Here is a 22,135-nt window from a genome sequence, read left to right on the forward strand (position 1 = left end):
TGATATTATGGGTACTGTAAAAGTTTTACAGTAACAACAAAAACTGTCAATTTTTAACAACATAATGTAATTGGATAGACAAAAAAATGTAGTCACTAAGTGGCAGCAGGAGAGCACACACATAAAAAAAGGTTTTACTTATGTAAGTTTTTGGAGCCTACGGCCCCTTCTCCCAGCAGAAGGGTTGAAGGGGAAGGAAGAGGGCAGAAGGAAAAGGACTGGAAAGATGTAGAAAAATGGGTAGATTTTGGAACAGTCACCCAGAACTGTGGGTCAGGGGGGACTTACTGGATGGGACGAGAAGGAAAGGCTGATTGTTGGGGACCGTACTGGATGAGATTTGAAAACCTGAGAGCTTAAAGGTGGAAGACAGGGTAAAATGCAAGACAGAAATTACTGCAAAAGCATTATGCACAAGTCAATAAAAGTGAAAAGCAAAGTGCATTGTGCATAACAGAGGCGGGAGGCGGACAGCGAAAAATAGACAGGTCAGAAAATGAAAGAAGTAGAAAACTAAAACTGAGTGAAGGAAGGAGTAGTTACTGTGAATAAATCCAGAGACAAAAGAGATTAACATAAATTAAGCCCAGCAAGAACCAAAGACATGCTGTAGCACTAGTTCTAATCTGCAGAGTTGTGGAAAACTGATGTCTGGAGGAAGAGTCCAAATGGCACATGTGGTGAAACAGGTACGGAGTCATGACTGTCATATTGAAAAGCACGCTCTGCAACAGCATATTGTGTGTTGCCAGTGCACACCCTGTGCTCATTCATCCTAACTGATAACTTAATGGTAGTCATGCTGATGTAAAAGGCCAAACAGTATTTACATAACAGCTTGTATATTATGTGTGCCATTTCACAGGTGGCTCTCCGTTTGATAGTATATGTTTTACCAGTTACAGGACTGGTATAGGTGATGGTAGGAAGGTGCATAGGGTAAGTCTTGCAGTGGGGTGGTCGCAGGGGTAGGAGCCATAGGGTATGCAGATGAATGCAGAAGGATCATAAGGTCTGACAAGGATATTTTGCAGATTGAGAGGGCGATGTAAAGCTATTCTAGGTGTGGTGGGCAAAATTTCAGATAGAATGGATCTAATTTCAGGGCATGCTTTTAGGAAGTCATGATCTTATCTAAGTAGCTGTTTAATACATTGAAGACCAGGATAATACTGAGTGACAATTGGTGTGCTCCAAAGTTGTCTTTTGGAGAGATCAGCAGTCCCAGGATTGGATGTGATGGCCCGGGAAATCGGCTTTTGAACTAGATTTGTGGGGTAATTACATCCAGGTGAGAATGGTGGTGCATTGCTGTAAAGAGTCTGCATCCAAACAAATACATTTGCCTTGAATGCCAAGACTGTATGGGAGGTAACATTTGTCACAGAAAGGATAGCAACTGTCAAAATGTAAGTACTGTTGTTTGTCAGTAGGTTTAATGTGGAAGCGTGTAGCTGGCCTTTGGTGAGGTACACTGTACCAACATCCTTCATGTAAATTGCCTGTCTACTGCTGAACATTCCAAACCTATGACATCCTTCCTGTCCACTTTAATCAAATCTGTGCTCACCAATAACTATGTACTTCACCTTTGAGAGGCAGACATATAAACAGACCAGGGGTAAGGACTTGGGGACCAGGATGGCTTCTTCCTGTGCCAGTTGCCATGTGGACTCATGGTGAAGTTGACCTGTTAAAATTCTGGAACCTCTAAAAACCTTCTTCAAATTAAATGCCACATGTTCTATTCTGAATCCTATGACACTGTGCTTGATACTGATCTCTTCCTCACCAAAGACCAGCTACACACTTCTGTCCAAATCAAACCTACTGACAAACAACAGTCTTACATTTTGACAGTTGCTATTCTTTCCACGTCAAACATCCCCTCCCATACAGCCTAGGCATTCGTGGCAAACAACTACTTCAGAGCACACCACTCATCACTCAGTATTACCCTGGTCCTGAATGTATTAATCAGCTACTTTGACTAGACCATGTCTTCTTAAAATCATGCCATGAAATGAAATCCATTCTGTCTGAGATTTTGCCTACCACACCTAGAACTGCTTTTCATCACCTTCCCAGTCTCTGTAATATCCTTGTCAGACCCTATACTTCTTCTGCACCCATCTCCCTACCCTATGGCTCCTATCCCAGTGACCGTCCCTGTAGTGGACTGTTAAGGCAGCCAGTCCACAGTGAAGTAGCCGAAAGGGCACGCGTCAACTCACACCGTCTGGCGTTAAGTCTGGAACAGGATTTGTAATGAATGTGATAAAGAAAAGAACGTAGCTACTAGAACACTTAACTTTTATATTGTCCTTTGGTATACAGCATTCTGGATGATACAAGTGAGACTCTATCTTGAGGTACATGCAACGTTACAAATGGTTAATGGCGCCTTGCTAGGTCGTAGCCATTAACTTAGCTGAAGGCTATTCTAACTGTCTCTCGGCAAATGAGAGAAAGGCTTCGTCAGTGTAGTCGCTAGCAACGTCGTCGTACAACTGGGGCGAGTGCTAGTCAGTCTCTCGAGACCTGCCGTGTGGTGGCGCTCGGTCTGCGATCCTGACAGTGGCGACACGCGGGTCCGACATGTACTAATGGACCGCGGCCGATTTAAGCTACCACCTAGCAAGTGTGGTGTCTGGCGGTGACACCACAGTCCCTACTGTAAGACTTGTCCTATGCACCCTCCTACCATCAACTATACCATCCCTTTAACTGGTAAAACATATACTACCCTATGGCTCCTACCCCAGTGACCATCCCTGCTGCAAGACTTGCCCTATGCACCCTCCTACCATCAACTATACCATCCCTTTAACTGGTAAAACATATACTACGATGGTGGTTTGAAAAGTTCTCAGAACCGAATAGAAAAAAGTACTTGAATCACTGAAACTTTTTTTTATTTTTCAATGTAATCTCCTTGTAGATTAATGCACTTGGCCCAACAGTGTTCCAGTGCCTTGATCCCATCTTGAAAATGAGTTTCCTCCAGGCCTGCAAAATAGTTTTCAGCTACAGCTATCAATTCTTCATTTGAAGTGAATCTTCATCCACCAAGAAAAATTTTCAGTTTTGGGGAGAGTTGGAAGTCTGACGGAGTCATATGAGGTGAATAAGGTGGGTGTGGCAACAATTCATACCTTAATTCATGTCTTGATGGAAGATAACTTTCTTCCTAGCTCAACCTGGTCTTTTTTCATGTATATTTTGTTGCAGTTTGTCCAGAGGTTAGCATAGTATTCTCCAGTAATTGTTTGCCTAGTGGGGATATAATCTACAAACAGAATCCCCTTCACATCCCAGAAAACTGATGCCATGACCTTTCCTGCCAAAGGAATTGTCTTTGCTTTCTTTGGTGGCGGAGAATCAGCATGTTTCCACTGCTTTGACTGTTGTTTTGTTTCTGGAGTATAGTAGTGCACCCAAGTTTTATCTGTGGTCACAAACTGGCACCAAAAATCTTGTTCGTTTCTCCTAAAATGGGCCAAACATTGTTCTGATTTGCCCATTCTCATGCGTTTTTGATCCAACATCAAGAGTCATGGCACCCATCTTGCAGATAATTTTTTCATTTCTAATTCTTCGGTTAAAATGTGATATACCCTTCCAGATGACATCTGGCAAGCATGAGCAGTTTCACGCACTTTCAATTGGCGATCCTCCATGACCATTTTGTGCACTTGTGCAATGATTTCTGGAGTAGTGACACATCTTGGCCAACCACTGCATGGATCATCATATAAGCTCTTGCTACCAAATTTAAATTCATTTGTCCACTCGGTAACAGTTGAATATGAAGGAGCAGAGTGCCCCAGTGTATTCCAGAAATTGGCATGAATGTCCTTTGCTTTCATACCTTCCTTTACGAAGTACTTAACCACTGCTTGAATCTTGATATTTTCCATATTCACAAATCATTACACAGGAACAATAACAGAGTCATGTCATCGCCACAGCTCTCTTCCAAGAGCACTGACGTGGCATGTGTCCACAGCCAACAGTCCAATGAATATCATGTGAACAACTTGTTGCACTAGCACTGACCTCTCGTGGTGATTCTGAGAACTGTCCTAAACAGCGTCGTATCAAAGGGAGAGCCACCTGTGAAATGGCACACAGCATATAAAAGCTGTTATGTAAATACTGTTCGGCCTTTTACATTGGCTTGACTACCATTAAGTTATCAGTTGGGATGAAAGAGCAAGGGCAGAGGATGCACACTGGCAACACACAATATGCTGTTGCAAAGCATGCTTCTCAAAGTCATGTCCTCTGTACCTGTGTCACCTCACATGCCATTTGGACTCTTCATCCAGACAACAGTTTTCCACAACTCTGCAGGTGAGAACTGGCTCCACAACATGTTCTTGGTTCTCGCCAACCACCTGGGCCTAATTTACGTTAATTTCTTTTGCCTCTGCATTTCTTCACAGTAACTACTCCTTCCTTCATTCAGTTTTAGTTTCCTACATCTTTCATTTTCTGACCTGTCTATTTTTTGCTGTCCCCCTCCTGCCCCTCTTATGCACAGTGCACTTTGCTTTTCACTTTTATTAACTTGTGCCCACTGCTTTTGATTTAATCTTTGTCTTGCATTTTACCCTGTCTTTCACCTTTAAGCTCTCAAGTTTTCAAATATTGTGCAGTGCAGTCCCCAACGAACAGTCTTTTCTTCTCATCCCATCAGGTAAGTCTCCCCTGACCCACGGTTCTGGGTTATTTTTCCGAAATCTACACCTTTTCTTATACCTCTCCAGTCCTTTTCCTTCTCCCCTCTTCCTTCCTCTTTAACCCTTCTGCTGGAAGAAGGAGCCATTGTCTCCGAAAGCTTGCACAAGTAAAACCTTCTTTTATGTTTGTGCTCCCCTGCCACCATTTGGTGAGCAGATTTTTTATCTATCCAATTATATTATAGTTTTACAGAAAGATAGGTATCACACAGTAAGAAAGAATGGGAGAACAATTCTGAGTACATTGTCACTATCATTGTTTCCTAAGGTATTATATTTCACAAAAAAAGTATTCAGACCCAGAAAAAAGCAACCGGACCTCTGAGATGTTTGAGGTATGTCCGGTACAAAATTTGCAGACAAGCACTGTGGATTTTTTTAAACTCTGGTATCTCTACACATTCACTATCTTCATGGAATTTGTGGTTCATAATAAGGACTTAATCAATGGGAATATCTGCATACACCCATTGAAAATTAGTCTTAAGTAACATTCTTTCATTACTGTACAGAGAACTATGCACTGTCGTGCAGGTTTTATTTTCAGGAAGCTTGCAGGGGAACTAAATCATTTGAGTGGTAAACCCAAAATTTTCAAATCTAGGTCCAAGAGCTTCTTCATGGCACCAACTGTTTATCCTGCACAGAAGTTCCTCGCAGTAGCTGAGAGCCTTGCATTGAACCATGTTACAAAGGATACTCAAAAAACAAACATTGTTTGCTTATATTTAAATACTGAGAGTTCAGAAAGTAATTATGTGAATGCTGTGTCATCTATTGATTGTTTACATAGTCACAGAAAATCCATTTTTTTCACTCAACAGTCTCTAAACTGTGAGTGAAAACAAACATCAGTGGCTTCAAAAATTGTCACTTCTGCCATTGCACTGTCAGATTCAACTGAAGTTGTGCTTAGTTTATCAACCCACAGTAATGAGTTAGTAATGTTAGTTAGAAAGGTTAGACAATGGAGTAGAGACTTAAAAATTGGTCATAGAAATGTGCATCATGAGGACTGAAGAGACTGATGAAATTGTGCAGCAAAGAGAAAGAAATTACAATCTAATATTAATATTGTGGTGGTGGTCGTGGGGTGGGGGGTGGGGGGTGGGGGGTGGGGGGAAGAAAGGAAAGGAAAGGAAAGGAACTAATGATATCATTTGTAATGAGTGAAAATGTGTGCCAGATCGGGATTTGAACCCAGAATCTCCTACTTACTGGGCAGATGCATCATCTGGACACAGTGTTTATCATTAATGCACATACTCTCAGCATGCTACTTGGCTGATCCACACCCCCATGAAGCACCACCTATCCTCAGTCCCTGTCCGTGTCCTTCATGCTCACTAATTTTAGATTCCTGCTGGAGGTCGAACATAAATGTGTATGAGCACTGTAGGTTGTGGATTCATAGCCCGTCAAGGCAAATCAGTTATATGAATGCATGGTGTCTGTTCTTTTGGACATGTCCCTGTGTTGTAATCCACACAAAGAGCATAGAAATGTCAAGTGGACCATTATTGAGAAGATGGAAATGATTTTTTTCCAGCATTGTTTAGGACAATGAGACATGGATATCCTGCATCAATGCAGACAACAGTCTATGCAGTGACACCATTCAGCTTTGCCATCAATGAAAAAAATTCAAGCAGTATCCTTACTTGGGTCAAAAAATAGTGGGTCCATTGTTCTCAGGCAATAAGATAATTCTTTTAATTTATTTCAAAAATGGATTAACAATTGTAACTGATATGTACTGTAAAATAGTCACTACACTGACAAGGTGAGATCCCCCATGGTGTGATTGAGTTTTTGTAACTGTCTATACTGCCATGTAAGTTAATATCCCAGCTATCACACCCTGCAGCCATGCACCCTGGTTATCCCTCATTTGCAAATTACTGATGAAAATTAATTTTGGAATTTTGTGAGATGCTCCATTCCATTAATGTAGTGGCATCATATAGACTGGTTGTGTGGTGTATGGGTAAGGTATGGAGAAGGTTGAGTGTTTGAATCTCATCAGGTACTTCATTTTTAAATTTTTATTGAAATGTGATCATTATTTGTATACAATTAATTGGTTTAAAGGTAATTTTATATTTCTATTCCTTTGTCATATCATTTTAATGATCATATCAGCATCTGCATTTGCTCTCTTTTTTCTTCCTATCATTCTTTTTCCACTTGAAATTTTTGTTCAAATGATTTTATTTGGTTTTTATGTATTAATTTTGATTCAATTTATTTCATTTTGTCATCCTATTTTTTTGTCCGTGTTTTTGTAGTAATTATTTCTGTTCCTCATTTGTTTTTGAATTTCATTTTACTTACTATCACTTCTTTCATTTAAATCTTCACCTCTGTTATTTTGTCCATAGTGCAGTAGGAATTTAGGCTATGTTTTAAATGTTTGTATGACAATTACCATAAAAAAGTACATCTTGTAATGGAAACTACATTTTTAACACTTCTGCACAGTCAACATAAATAGATTATTTCATCTTTTGTTTTTTAATTGATAGATCAGCATTTTCAAATATTTTAATATTATAATAGATCAATATAATTAAATCCACATTCACAAAAATGAAAAGCAGAAAAAGAATTATATAAAGAAAAAACGAGAACAAATAAAAAATTCGTATGATGATTAAAATGTGACAAAGGAATAGAAATAAAAAATTAAATTCAAACCAATTAATTGAATAAAAATAATGATCAAAGTCGTTTTGATAAAGATTTAAACATAAAAAGAATTACAGCATTTGATGATTTTTGAACCCACAACCTTCAGCGTGTGAAGGCCTTATCACACCCATAAACCACGCAGTAAGTGTACAGAAATCTTCTCTTTTAATGCTATTGAGTGTCACATAAAAATCTGTATTTTTTTCTGTTTATTATTTGCAAACAAGGGCCCATCATGGTGGATGGCTGAAGGGTGCGATACCTGGGATCTTATCCCACATCACCATGTAAATGGCCTTTTCTTATCTCTTGGCATCCTGTAAAGACTTACTTGGTCAACTGATCATCCAGTCAGCTGGCTACATGTTCTACATACCTCCATTTCATTTTCATTTCAGTCATAATTACATCATCCATCCAATCGAAAAACATTGTGGAACAGTTGACAGGCTAGAGTTAGTAGAAATTTGTTTGTCTTTAAACAGATGAATGTGTGAAATGTACATATCCTCTGTCACACCACAGCAAAGGATCTTGCTGAGATTCTGAGAAATTTCAGATCCTACATAAAAATCACTAAATAGGTCAAAACCTTCTATTCACTCACTCATTGACCAGTCAGGTGTGACAATAGAAGACAGCAAAATAAAATCTGAAGTTTTAAACTTTGTGTTTAAAAAATCATTTGCATAAAATGATGATACAGACATATCATAATTTGACTGTTGCACAGACTCCCATACAAATGACATAGAAACAGGCATCCGCGGCACTGAGAAACAACTGAAGGAGTTGAAAATAAATAATTCGCCAGCTACAGATTGAATACCAATTCAGTTTTACAGAGAGTACTCTATGGCATTGGCCCCTTACTGAGCTTACCTTTATCACAGATCTCTTACGCAGTGCAGGTGACTCTTACATATAAGAAGGGTAAAAGAACCATGAACCTTGCTGTCGGTGGGGAGGCTTGCATGCCTCGGCGATACAGATGGCCGTACCGTAGGTACAACCACAATGGAGGGGTATCTGTTGAGAGCAGATCGGAGCGTGGAATGTCAGATCCCTTAATCGGGCAGGTAGGTTAGAAAATTTAAAAAGGGAAATGGATAGGTTAAAGTTAGATATAGTGGGAATTAGTGAAGTTAGGTGGCAGGAGGAACAAGACTTTTGGTCAGGTGATTACAGGGTTATAAATACAAAATCAAATAGGGGTAATGCAGGAGTAGGTTTAATAATGAATAAAAAAAATAGGAGTGCGGGTTAGCTACTACAAACAGCATAGTGAACGCATTATTGTGGCCAAGATAGACACAAAGCCCATGCCTACTACAGTAGTACAAGTTTATATGCCAACTAGCTCTGCAGATGATGAAGAAATTGAAGCAATGTATGACGAGATCAAAGAAATTATTCAGGTAGTGAAGGGAGATGAAAATTTAATAGTCATGGGTGACTGGAATTCGTCAGTAGGAAAAGGGAGAGAAGGAAACATAGTAGGTGAATATGGATTGGGGGGAAGAAATGAAAGAGGAAGCCGCCTTGTAGAATTTTGCACAGAGCATAACTTAATCATAGCTAACACTTGGTTCAAGAATCATAAAAGAAGGTTGTATACCTGGAAGAATCCTGGAGATACTAAAAGGTATCAGATAGATTATATAATGGTAAGACAGAGATTTAGGAACCAGGTTTTAAATTGTAAAACATTTCCAGGGGCAGATGTGGATTCTGACCACAATCTATTGGTTATGAACTGCAGGTTGAAACTGAAGAAACTGCAAAAAGGTGGAATTTAAGGAGATGGGACCTGGATAAACTGAAAGAACCAGAGGTTGTAGAGAGTTTCAGGGAGAGCATAAGGGAACAATTGACAGGAATGGGGGAAAGAAATACAGTAGAAGAAGAATCGGTAGCTCTGAGGGATGAAGTAGTGAAGGCAGCAGACGATCAAGTAGGTAAAAAGGCGAGGGCTAATAGAAATCCTTGGGTAACAGAAGAAATATTGAATTTAATTGATGAAAGGAGAAAATATAAAAATGCAGTGAATGAAGCAGGCAAAAAGGAATACAAACGTCTCAAAAATGAGATCGACAGGAAGTGCAAAATGGCTAAGCAGGGATGGCTAGAGGACAAATGTAAGGATATAGAGGCTTGTCTCACTAGAGGTAAGATAGATACTGCCTACAGGAAAATTAAAGAGACCTTTGGAGAGAAGAGAACCACTGGTATGAATATCAAGAGCTCAGATGGCAACCCAGTTCTAAGCAAAGAAGGGAAGGCAGAAAGGTGGAAGGAGTATATAGAGGGTTTATACAAGGGCGATGTACTTGAGGACAATATTATGGAAATGGAAGAGGATGTAGACGAAGACGAAATGGGAGATAAGATACTGCGTGAAGAGTTTGACAGAGCACTGAAAGACTTGAGTCGAAACAAGGCCCCGGGAGTAGACAACATTCCATTGTAACTACTGATGGCCTTGGGAGAGACAGTCATGACAAAACTCTACCATCTGGTGAGCAAGATGTGTGAGACAGGCGAAATACGCTCAGACTTCAAGAAGAATATAATAATTCCAATCCCAAAGAAAGCAGGTGTTGACAGATGTGAAAATTATGGAACTATCAGTTTAATAAGTAACAGCTGCAAAATACTAACGCAAATTCTTTACAGACGAATGGAAAAACTGGTAGAAGCGGACCTCGGGAAAGATCAGTTTGGATTCCGTAGAAATGTTGGAACACATGAGGCAATACTAACCTTATGACTTATCTTAGAAGAAAGATTAAGAAAAGGTAAACCTACGTTTCTAGCATTTGTAGACTTAGAGAAAGCTTTTGACAATGTTGACTGGAATAATCTCTTTCAAATTCTGAAGGTGGCAGGGGTAAAATACAGGGAGCGAAAGGCTATTTACAATTTGTACAGAAACCAGATGGCAGTTATAAGAGTCGAGGGGCATGAAAGGGAAGCAGTGGTTGGGAAAGGAGTGAGACAGGGTTGTAGCCTCTCCCCGATGTTATTCAATCTGTATATTGAGCAAGCAGTAAAGGAAACAAAAGAAAAATTCGGAGTAGGTATTAAAATTCATGGAGAAGATGTAAAAACTTTGAGGTGTGCCGATGACATTGTAATTCTGTCAGAGACAGCAAAGGACTTGGAAGAGCAGTTGAACGGAATGGACAGTGTCTTGAAAGGAGGATATAAGATGAACATCAACAAAAGCAAAACGAGGATAATGGAATGTAGTCAAATTAAATCGGGTGATGCTGAGGGAATTAGATTAGGAAATGAGACACTTAAAGTAGTAAAGTAGTTTTGCTATTTAGGGAGTAAAATAACTGATGATGGTCGAAGTAGAGAGGATATAAAATGTAGACTGGCAATGGCAAGGAAATTGTTTCTGAAGAAGAGAAATTTGTTAACATTGAGTATAGATTTAAGTGTCAGGAAGTCGTTTCTGAAAGTATTTGTATGGAGTGTAGCCATGTATGGAAGTGAAACATGGACAATAACTAGTTTGGACAAGAAGAGAATAGAAGCTTTCGAAATGTGGTGCTACAGAAGAATGCTGAAGATAAGGTGGGTAGATCACGTAACTAATGAGGAGGTATTGAATAGGATTGGGGAGAAGAGAAGTTTGTGGCACAACTTGACTAGAAGAAGGGATTGGTTGGTAGGACATGTTTTTAGGCGTCAAGGGATCACAAATTTAGCATTGGAGGGCAGCGTGGAGGGTAAAAATCGTAGAGTGAGACCAAGAGATGAATACACTAAGCAGATTCAGAAGGATGTAGGCTGCAGTAGGTACTGGGAGATGAAGAAGATTGCACAGGATAGAGTAGCATGGAGAGCTGCATCAAACCAGTCTCAGGACTGAAGACCACAACAACAACAACAACAAAAGAATGGACCCACAAAATAACAGATCCATATGCTTAACATCAGTATGCTGCAGAATTCTTGAACACATTATAAATTTGAGTATAATAAATATCTTTGAGATAGAAAATCTGATGTCCACAAATCAGCATGGATTTAGAAAACATTGCTCATGTGAAACTCAGCTTGCACAATATGTTGCAAACTTTGGATGAATGGCAGGAGGCAGACTCCATATCATAGATTCCTGGAAAGTGTTTGACACAGTGCCCCATTGCAGATTGTTAATGAAGGTCTGAGGGTACACAATAGGCTTCCAAAAATGTGAGTGAATCAAAGACTAATTAAATCATAAAACACAGTATATTGTCCTCAATGATGAGTGTTCATCAGAGACAAAAGTATTGTCAGAAGTGTTCCAGGGACATGTGACAGCACTGCTCTTGTTCTCTATATACAGAAATGATCTGATGGGTAGGGTTAGCAGCAGTTTGCAGCTGTAATATATGGGAAACTATCATTACCGAGTGACTGTGGAAGGATACAGGATGAGTCTATTTGGTGTAATGAATGGCTGCTTGCTGTAACTGTAGAAAAATGTGAGTAAATGCAGATGTGTAGGAAAACCTATCTTGTAATGTCTGAATACAGTATTAATGATGTGCTGCTTGACACAGTGCCACTGATTAAACACCTAGGCATAATGTTGCAAAGCGATATGGAATGGAACAAATGTGTAAGATCGGTAGTAGGGAAGGCAAATAGTTCGCTTTGCTGTATTGGGAGAGTTTTAGGAAAGTTTAGCTTACCTATGAAGGAGGCCACACAGACACCACTTGTCTAGCCATTCTTGAGCACTGCTTGAGTGTTTGGGAAGCCCACCAGTTCAGAATAAAGGAAGATATTGAAGCAACTCAGGGGCATGCTGCTAGATTTGTTACCAGTATGTTCAATCAACATGTGAGTGTTATGGATATGCTTCATGAACTCAAATGGAAATCCCTGGAGGAAAGAAGACATTCTTTTTAAAGAATGCTATTGAGAAAATTTAGAGATCAGGCATTTGCAGCTGATTGCAGAACACTTCAACTGCCACCAGTGTACATTTTGCATGAGAACTGCGAAGAGAAGACAGAAAAGTTGTGGCTTGTATGGAGACACAGAAACAGTCATTTCACCTTTGCTCCATTTGTGAGTGGAGTAGGAAAGGAAATGACTATAATAGCAGTACACAGTATCCTCCACCGTACACCATATAGTGGCTTCCAGAATATGTATGTTGATATAGATATTGATGAATCTGTTATATGATACAGTTGTTTGTTTTTATTCCTCTACTAGTACTTTTCAAAATGCAGTTCATGGATCAGTCCTTAGTTTTATAATGTTTTTTTCCGTGAAGAGTCCATATTCTACTGCCACAAGACAAACCTGTCAATAAATACTAATTGTAAGCTTTTATTTTCAGGCACATCAGAAGCTTAGTTTTGAAAGATGTATTTAGTGGACCATAAATACTACCTGCAATTTTCCTGTTCACCTTATTTATGTTGCTCTTTTTCCACCTGTTGCTTTCAAATGCCCTAAATATAAAACAGCATCATCTGGTTCTATAACTTTATTGTTAATTTGTTACTGTTCATCTTCCATCTTAAGTTACTGTAATCGTAAATTCAGGCAGATTGTAGCACAGTCATTAGGCATTTGTACAGGTTAGTTCATACATTCGTTGCGTGTTTCCCTTGCGTTATCAAGGCACGAACTCGTGTTTCAGTAACTGTTCTTCAACATCGATTAGAATGGACAGGGACTGTGATTGCTGTTCGGATGAGGGCTGAGTTGGCATCCCTTCGCTCACAGCTGCAGGCAGCACTGACTTCGGTCTCGCAGCTTGAGGCTGTTGCCAACGGGCACCACTGTGGGGAGCCGGACTTGGGTATCATGGGGATATCAACCTCGTCCCGTCTGTCCCCAGATCGGTCTGCCACTGTGGTTGCCCTGGTTGATGCCCGCAGTGGGGCTGAACCCTCGCCTGTGGTTGATTGGGAGGTCGTTCCAAGGCGTGGCAGGCAGCAAAAGACGTCCCCGGAGGCTGATCAGAAAGCCTCCCTGGTGCGTCTGACAAACAGGTTTCAGGTACTGTCTCTGGCTGAGCCAGATGCAGCTGCCTGCCATGTTTGAGAGGATGATTCTCAGCCTTCAAGGTCTGGGCAATCTCAGAGGGTGGGCTTATTGGCAGTTGGGAGCTCCAATGTTAGGCGTGTAATGAGGCCCCTTAGGGATATGGCGGCTAAGGAGGGGAAGAAATCCAGTGTGCACTCCATGTGCATTCCGGGTGGAGTCATTCCTGATGTGGAAAGGATCCTTCCAGATGCCATGAAGAGTACAGGGTGCAGCCAGCTGCAGGTGGTGGCACATGTCGACACTAATGATATGTGTCGCTTTGGATCTGAGGAAATTCTCTCTGGATTCCAGCGGATATCTGATTTGGTGAAGGCTGCCGGTCTTGCTTATGAGATGAAGGCAGAGCTCACCATCTGCAGCATCGTTGACAGAACCGACTGCGGACCTTTGGTGCAGAGCCGGGTGGAGGGTCTGAATCAGAGGCTCAGATGGTTTTGCGACCGTGTTGGCTGCAGATTCCTTGACTTGCACCATAGGGTGGTGGGGTTTCGGGTTCTGCTGAATAGGTCAGGAGTTCACTACACTCAGCTGGCAGCTACACGGGTAGCAGAGGCTGTGTAGGTTAGAAGGCCTCGGCAAAGTACGGGGTGGGCTGCAATCTCAAAGGGTGCATGGCAAATACAGGACGTGCTTGGATCAAGGAACAGTCGGAATTGCAGTTGTGCTGGGAAAGTCCCTGAGCTTCAAGCGCTAATAGAAAGCACAGAAGCTGAAATCGTTATAGGTATAGAAAGCTGGCTAAAGCCTGAAATAAGATCTGCAGAAATTTTTACGAAGTCTCAGACAGTGTTCAGGAAAGATAGATTAGGCAGAATTGGTGGTGGAATGTTTGTGTCTGTCAGTAGTGGTTTAGCTTGTAGTGAAGTCAGAGTAGATACTCCATGCGAATTGGTATGGGTGGAGGTTATACTTAACAGCCGAACTAAGTTAATAATTGGCTCCTTCTACCGACCCCCAGACTCCGATGATGTAGTTGCTGAACAGTTCAGAGAAAATTTGAGTCTCGTAACAAATAAATACCCCACTCATATGGTTATAGTTGGTGGGGACTTCAACCTTCCCTCGATATGTTGGCAAAAACACTTGCTCAAAACCGGTGATATTGTCCTAAATGCTTTCTTTGAAAATTATTTCGAGCAGTTAGTCCATGAACCCACCCGAATTGTAAATGGTTGCGAAAACACACTTGACCTCTTAGCCACAAACAATCCAGAGCTAATAGAGAGCATCATGACTGATACAGGGATTAGGGATCACAAGGTCGTTGTAGCTAGGCTCAATACTGTTTCTTCCAAATCCACCAGAAACAAACGCAAAATAATTTTATTTAAAAAAGTGTCACTAGAAGCCTTCCTAAGAGACAATCTCCATTCCTTCCGAACTGACTATGCAAATGTAGACGAGATGTGGCTCAAATTCAAAGATATAGTAGCATCAGCAATTGAGAGATTCATACCTCATAAATTGGTAAGAGATGGAACTGATCCCCCATGGTATACAAAACAGGTCCGAACGCTGTTGCAGAGACAATGGAAAAAGCATGTGAAGTTCAGAAGAACGCGAAATACTGAAGATTGGCTAAAATTTACAGACGCGCGAAATTTGGCACGGACTTCAATGCGAGATGCCTTTAATAGGTTCCACAACAAAACAGTGTCTCGAAATTTGGTAGAAAATCTGAAGAAATTCTGGTTGTATGTAAAGTACACAAGTGGCAAGACGCAGTCAATACCTTCGCTGCGCAGTGCCGATGGTACTGTTACCGACGACTGTGCCGCTAAAGCGGAGTTATTAAACGCAGTTTTCTGAAATTCCATCACCAGGGAAGATGAATGGAATATTCCAGAATTTGAAACACGAACAGCTGCTAGCATGAATTTCTTAGAAGTAGATACCTTAGGGGTTGCGAAGCAACTCAAATCGCTTGATACGGGCAAGTCTTCAGGTCCAGATTGTATACCGATTAGGTTCCTTTCAGATTACACTGATACAATAGCTCCCTACTTAGCAATCATATATAACCGCTCGCTCACCGATAGATCTGTACCTACAGATTGGAAAATTGCGCAGGTTGCATCAGTGTTTAAGAAGGGTAGTAGGAGTATTCCATCGAACTACAGACCTATATCATTGATGTCGGTTTGCATTAGGGTTTTGGAGCATATACTGTATTCAAACATTATGAATCACCTCGAAGGGAACGATCTATTGATACGTAATCAGCATGGTTTCAGAAAACATCATTCTTGTGCAACGCAGCTAGCTCTTTATTTGCACGAAGTAATGGCCGCCATCGACAGGGGATCTCAAGTTGATTCCGTATTTCTGGATTTCCGGAAGGATTTTGACACCGTTCCTCACAAGCAACTTCTAATCAAGCTGCTGGCCTATGGGGTATCGTCTCAGTTGTGGGACTGGATTCGTGATTTCCTGTCAGGAAGGTCTCAGTTCGTAGTAATAGACGGCAAATCATCGAGTAAAACTAAAGTGATATCAGGTGTTCCCCAGGGAAGCGTCCTGGGACCTCTGCTGTTCCTGATCTATATAAATGACCTGGGTGACAATCTGAGCAGTTCTCTTAGGTTGTTCGCAGATGATGCTGTAATTTACCGTCTAGTAAGGTCATCTGAAGGCCAGTATCAGTTGCAAAGTGATTTAGAAAAGATTGCTGCATGGTGTGGCAGGTGGCAGTTGACGCTAAATAACAAAAAGTGTGAGGTGATCCACATGAGTTCCAAAAGAAATCTGTTGGAATTCGATTACTCGATAAATAGTACAATTCTCAAGGCTGTCAATTCAACTAAGTACCTGGGTGTTAAAATTACAAACAACTTCAGTGGGAAAGACCACATAGATAATATTGTGGGGAAGGCGAGCCAAAGGTTGCGTTTCATTGGCAGGACACTTAGAAGATGCAACAAGTCCACTAAAGAGACAGCTTACACTACACTCGTTCGTCCTCTGTTAGAATATTGTTGCGCGGTGTGGGATCCTTGCCAGGTGGGATTGACGGAGGACATCGAAAGGGTGCAAAAAAGGGCAGCTCATTTTGTATTATCACATAATAGGGGAGAGAGTGTGGCAGATATGATACGCGAGTTGGGATGGAAGTCATTAAAGCAAAGACGTTTTCCGTCGCGGCGCGATCTATTTACGAAATTTCAGTCACCAACTTTCTCTTCCGAATGGGAAAATATTTTGTTGAGCCCAACCTACATAGATAGGAATGATCATCAAAATAAAATAAGAGAAATCAGAGCTCGAACAGAAAGGTTTAGGTGTTCGTTTTTCCCGTGCGCTGTTCAGGAGTGAAATGGTAGAGAGAGAGTATGGTTGTGGTTCAATGAACCCTCTGCCAAGCACTTAAATGTGAATTGCAGAGTAATCATGTAGATGTAGATGTAGAACTGAAGAAATGTGGTGGCTGTCCAAGATATCAGTTGTTTCCCTTGTCAAATTTCCACTGTATCTCCCATAGTCTCATGAAGATATATCTGAAAAGTTTTGTTAAATTCAATATGTTCTGTCACGTTTCTTCAATAGCTGCATTGTTCGATCTGAAATTTTTTCTGTCATGTTCTTTGTTGTACAACATCTTTTGTGTTTGCTTAACTAGTGGAATTAAAAAGCTGTTCCTTTTATCTCTATCTACATAAGCTACATTGTCTAAGATACTCAAAAAGTTCAGCATATTAATGTAAAAATTATTTTGTGGCTGGTTGATTTGGGGGCAGGGGACCAAACAGTGAGATCATCAGTTCTGTGGGATTAGGGAAGGATAGGGAAGGAAGTCTGCTGTGCCCTTTCACAGGAATTTACAAGCATTTACCTGAAGTGATTTATGGAAATCATGGAAAACCTAAATCAGGATGGCCGCACGCGGGTTTCAACCATTGTCCTCCTGAATGTGAGCCCAGTGTGCTAACCACTGCGCCACCTCACTCGGTGTATTTTGCAGAAAGATTAAAAATGAAAGGACATGTAAAAATAGTTGTACAAAAGGCAGATGCCAGATCAAGATTCATTGGAATAATCTAAAGGAAATGTAATACCCTCATGAAGTAACTCTTTGCAGGGAAACCCTTCAGCAAGATGGAATGGAATAACGAATTAGTATCAATATATGGATGAATGAGAATATGGAAACAAAAAATAGTGATGTGTGTGATATCTGTGGTGTTTAGTCAATCTGGTTTTGTACACCTTCGCAAGCAGACATTCCCATGTATTTTAGTTCAATTTAAGAGCAATAAAAACGTTATCCATAGTTTATACCAGTTAGTACTTGGTTCTGTACAAGTCCTGCAATGGATTAACTACATCAGTGACCCTGTTTCAGTACAGCAGGTCATTCATCTCTTTATGATTTTTGCAACACTCAGGTCCTACTTCAGTGATGGATACACTTCAGGAACACGTTTTTCCAACAGGTCATGCAGAACGGTACAAAAACTAGTGCTCTGTCAAATACTCTCATGTTCATTGTTCACAATCATATGGAACTAAAACACAAAAGTGGTGTCACAATGCAGCATACATACAATGTCATTAATGGCAATCATGTGCAGGAACAATGCACATAGCAACAATACAATGCCATTAATGGCAGTCATGTGCAGGAACAATGCACATAGCAACAGACCTCAACCAGCAAACACCAGTTCATTGATTAGGATGTTACAGACCATTGGAGGTTTACTCTGATCACATACTTTGATCCGTGTGACTGCCACATAAGTGTACTGATCAGTCCTTGTGCACCAGTGTCATTCCAGACAAACCCATTGGTGCCTCAAAACTGTGCTCAACCGCTTGAGACCCGTGTTGCATATCCTCAGCTTCCTTCCATGCTACACTGGTGCAACGAGTTGTCTACCACTGGTCCTGGGCAGATTTTACATACACAGTGTGGACAGAGTTTAGGTGATATGAAGTTTCATCTGGGTCATATGAAAACTACCTGCTTTTCAACCAGATCTACTAGAGAATTGGTTTCAGATGGTTGCACTTGTTTTGCAGTGTTATGATACTGATGATGACATGCAGAAATTTGTAACCATACTGTGGAACTTCTCCAATCATTCTCACATCATAAGTGACATTCTACAGACACCCTTGTCAACTGGGAATTTGAAGCAGCGAAGATGGTGCTTCTACAGTGCCTGAAGAAGTCACCAGAACAACTTGGAAAAGTCATATTTGTAGAGACATATCCTCACAATTTTGTAGATTGTAACATGAACCTGTCTCTTGGGATATTATGACAAGCAGCATGTTGTGTGGAATTTGGATGCTTAAACTTCCACCACTCATTCAGTCAGTTTTAATCAAGGGAGAACATGACACTGCAGACAATAGGTTATGTTTAGCTAACAGGTTACATTGAATCATGCAATGACATCATAGTGCTGCAGTTGCTTCCAGCAATGCTCAGTGCTTGCTACCCTTGGATTTGAGGGCCCAAACCGCTCCACCTGGATCCTGCTGACTGAGCAGCCATGAGCATTTCAGACACACAAAGAGCTTGCCTTCGGTCTACATTTGCTCCAACCTCAGCTGACTTCAGCGCGTCATATGATATGGCTTCAACACACTTTCAAATGTACTGGTACCATGCATGCTTTGGATCAAAGCACGCAACTGCTCATTTACACTTAATTACCCAAACTTAAGGGGTGGCTTGCAGTATGTGCACTGGGCAGCACTCAACCAAGAAGCCACCTGCTCAGCTGGATTAACAGCCAAACAAGCATAACACAGCTTTGAGGAACGGATAAGAGACTATATACTCTTGACCATGGTACAGGTCATTATTTCCTTGTCGACTCAGGGTTGGCAGTCAGCACCTTAGCAGGTACCTCAGGAAGTAAATGACACTACTGTTAAATATCATGGAATTGTAGACAAACCTTAGACATCAGCCTTCATGAAAGTACACATGGCATTTTTTAAATTGCAGAACTGAGTGAACCGATGTTGTGTAGTGGGATTATTCCTCTAAACATGAACTGGGGAGACAGTTTAAGGCTGCTCTGCGCCACCCCCAAGTCTGTTACCACTTAAGCAGCAGCAAGACTCTCACAATGGAGTTGTGAGATGAGAACAAGCTTTAACACTAGAACTGCACAGTATGATGGAGAAGTCTGAGAATGCTAGACAGGAGCATCTACAGTTGTCTATAGCAAATGCAGATCTGAAAAAAGGACTACATACATTAAGAAAGGACTTAAGTAATGCTCAAGACCACATCACACTCTTACAACAGCAGCAGCATCAGTGATGACAGCAACATCTGCAAAAACCACTACAACACCTACTGCATCATCTACTCAGTACATGCACCATGAGACATCACAGCCTACACAGATTTCCAAGAGATCAAGGTTAGTCCAGTGCCTAATATTTTAAGTGTACACACTAGCCCCACAAATGTGATGAGTGACACTACCGAGCATTGTGAACGAACAGCCAGGTGTGGTGTGAATAATGAGACAGTGCACTGTATCACTACAACACCTGGGCCACCAGTTCATTATAAGGCATGGCATTTGGTGCCAGACAGGTAGCATATATCAAAGCATATTGCAGATGAACTACTCAATGCTGAGATTGTGAGACCATCAGACAGTGCTTGGACATTACCCATACATTTGGTCCTGAAGAAGAATTGGTCGCAGAGAATGTGTGGGGGCTACCACTTGCTGAATACATGAAGAGTACCAGACAGGGACCCAGTTCCAAAAATTCTGGATTTTTCTCACATATTGACAGGGACAACTCTTCAGTGTAATCAAGGCAAGAAGGAATACCTCCAAGTCCCCATGGTTCTGGGTGACATTTCAAATACAGGTGTCATTACACCATTTGGGTTGTATGAGTAGCTTTTCATGCCTTATGGCCTAAAAACTGCTGTGCATACATGGCACTGTTTTATCGATAAAATTTTAAGACATTTCCCATTTTGTTATTCATACCTCGATGAAATTTTGACTTTTTGACTAACTGTAGTGGATCGTGAGTCACAAATTCGCTGTGCGTTTGATAACCTCAATTGATAAGGCATTGAGATCAGTACCGAAAAGTGCCAAATACAACAGGGGAAAATCACATTTGTAGGGCATTCGGTTAATGTATTAGCTGTCTGACGCAACGCCGAAAAAGCAGCCCTGCTTCAAGCTCTACTTCAGCCCCACTCAATGAACCCTACACCGCCTCCCCAACCCCCCAACCGAATGACCTCTCCCCTCCCTCTCCTTACATCCTAACTACACTGGTGTCAATGTAATATCCTACCACAGAATAAAACCTGTACTATATTTCTAAATGTTAAAGCCCTCTACTGCTGACATAAATCAGTACTTTTATACATATTACTTCTAGCTGGAACAAACAGAGGCTGGCTTTACCAATATTCCAGATCACTTTAATGTAAGAATAAAAATAAGTCAACAGTTAAAGAACTTTTGTTCATGGTTTTTTAAATATAAAGTGTACAGCCAAACAAACAGCTTTAGTCCATTACAATCACTATAACTTTTATACATATACCTTTAGCTGAAATAAACAGAATCTACTCTTGCTAATACCCCAGATCATGTTAACATAACAACAGATGTAAGTCAACAGTTCATTTGAAGGTTTGTTATTAATTTAAATATAAAGGTCCCAGTCATACAGACAGCTGCATCTCACTGCAGATACAATAGCCCTGTATAATTGATTCATGGGTATTCATGTTAATGCCAATCATGATTTTCTTTAAAAAAAAAAGCTATAAACTGCCTGTATTATACGTAAATACAAATAGAAATAAGGTATCAGATCACCTGAAATTTGTTCTTGTAGTAATTTATTTATTTATTTTATTTTGTGCTCTCATGTTATCGCCAGTCTGACTAAAATATTTGCCCTTATATCAACTTTAATACATGTAAAGAAGAACAAATTACATCTCTGTGCAAAGTAGGCCTATGCCATATCTTTCTGTCAAGATCTTTGTTACAAGCAACAGTTGTAAAGCGCGTGCTGCATGCTGGAAAGATGTCACTGTCAAAGTATAGATTAATATAGTTTGTGTGGAAGTGTGGGTAGTGATATAACAACTGGACATCAAAATGGAGGCAGACAGATGGACACTAACCAAAAAAAGCCCCCTATACTGTCGCAGTAGGTAAAAAACTAAATTTACATCCATATTGACAGATAAGCTATAGCCATGGCGATACATTAAAGTGTGTTCCATCTTTTTGTCTTAAAGGCAGCACCCAGCATTATGCTAGCAATAATGATGTAACTTCCTGAAACTATCTGAAGATGAACCTGAAAAGGTTTGAAAACCGGTTCATGGAATAAAACATAATTATTCAAAAAAAGTGACTGGTTGCAGTCTTGTATAACTTATTTACATTCTTACAGATTTAATCTGTTCATTACTATATTTTTCTTGGTAGTCAGCAGTACAGCAGCAATTCCTTGGTAACTGTAGGTCAGCTTTGCACTGTGCTGCACTTTGTACAGTCAGATAGTAAATTGATTGGCAAAGACAGCTTGTGGCATCATATCAAGACTACAAATGACATTCGATTACAATGTTTACTAATTCTAGTGACTGTTGCTGTAACAATAATTAG

General features: G+C 40.6%; 1 protein-coding gene across 1 annotated transcript in view; it reads left to right on the forward strand.

Moving 5' to 3' along the window:
• LOC126251684 (uncharacterized) overlaps positions 1-22,135 on the forward strand; it is a 404,158-nt gene that overhangs the window by 348,121 nt on the left and 33,902 nt on the right. The gene's annotated exons all lie outside the window — the stretch shown is intronic.

This window comes from Schistocerca nitens, chromosome 4, assembly GCF_023898315.1.
Source record: "Schistocerca nitens isolate TAMUIC-IGC-003100 chromosome 4, iqSchNite1.1, whole genome shotgun sequence".
Taxonomy (NCBI): Eukaryota; Metazoa; Arthropoda; class Insecta; order Orthoptera; family Acrididae; genus Schistocerca; species Schistocerca nitens.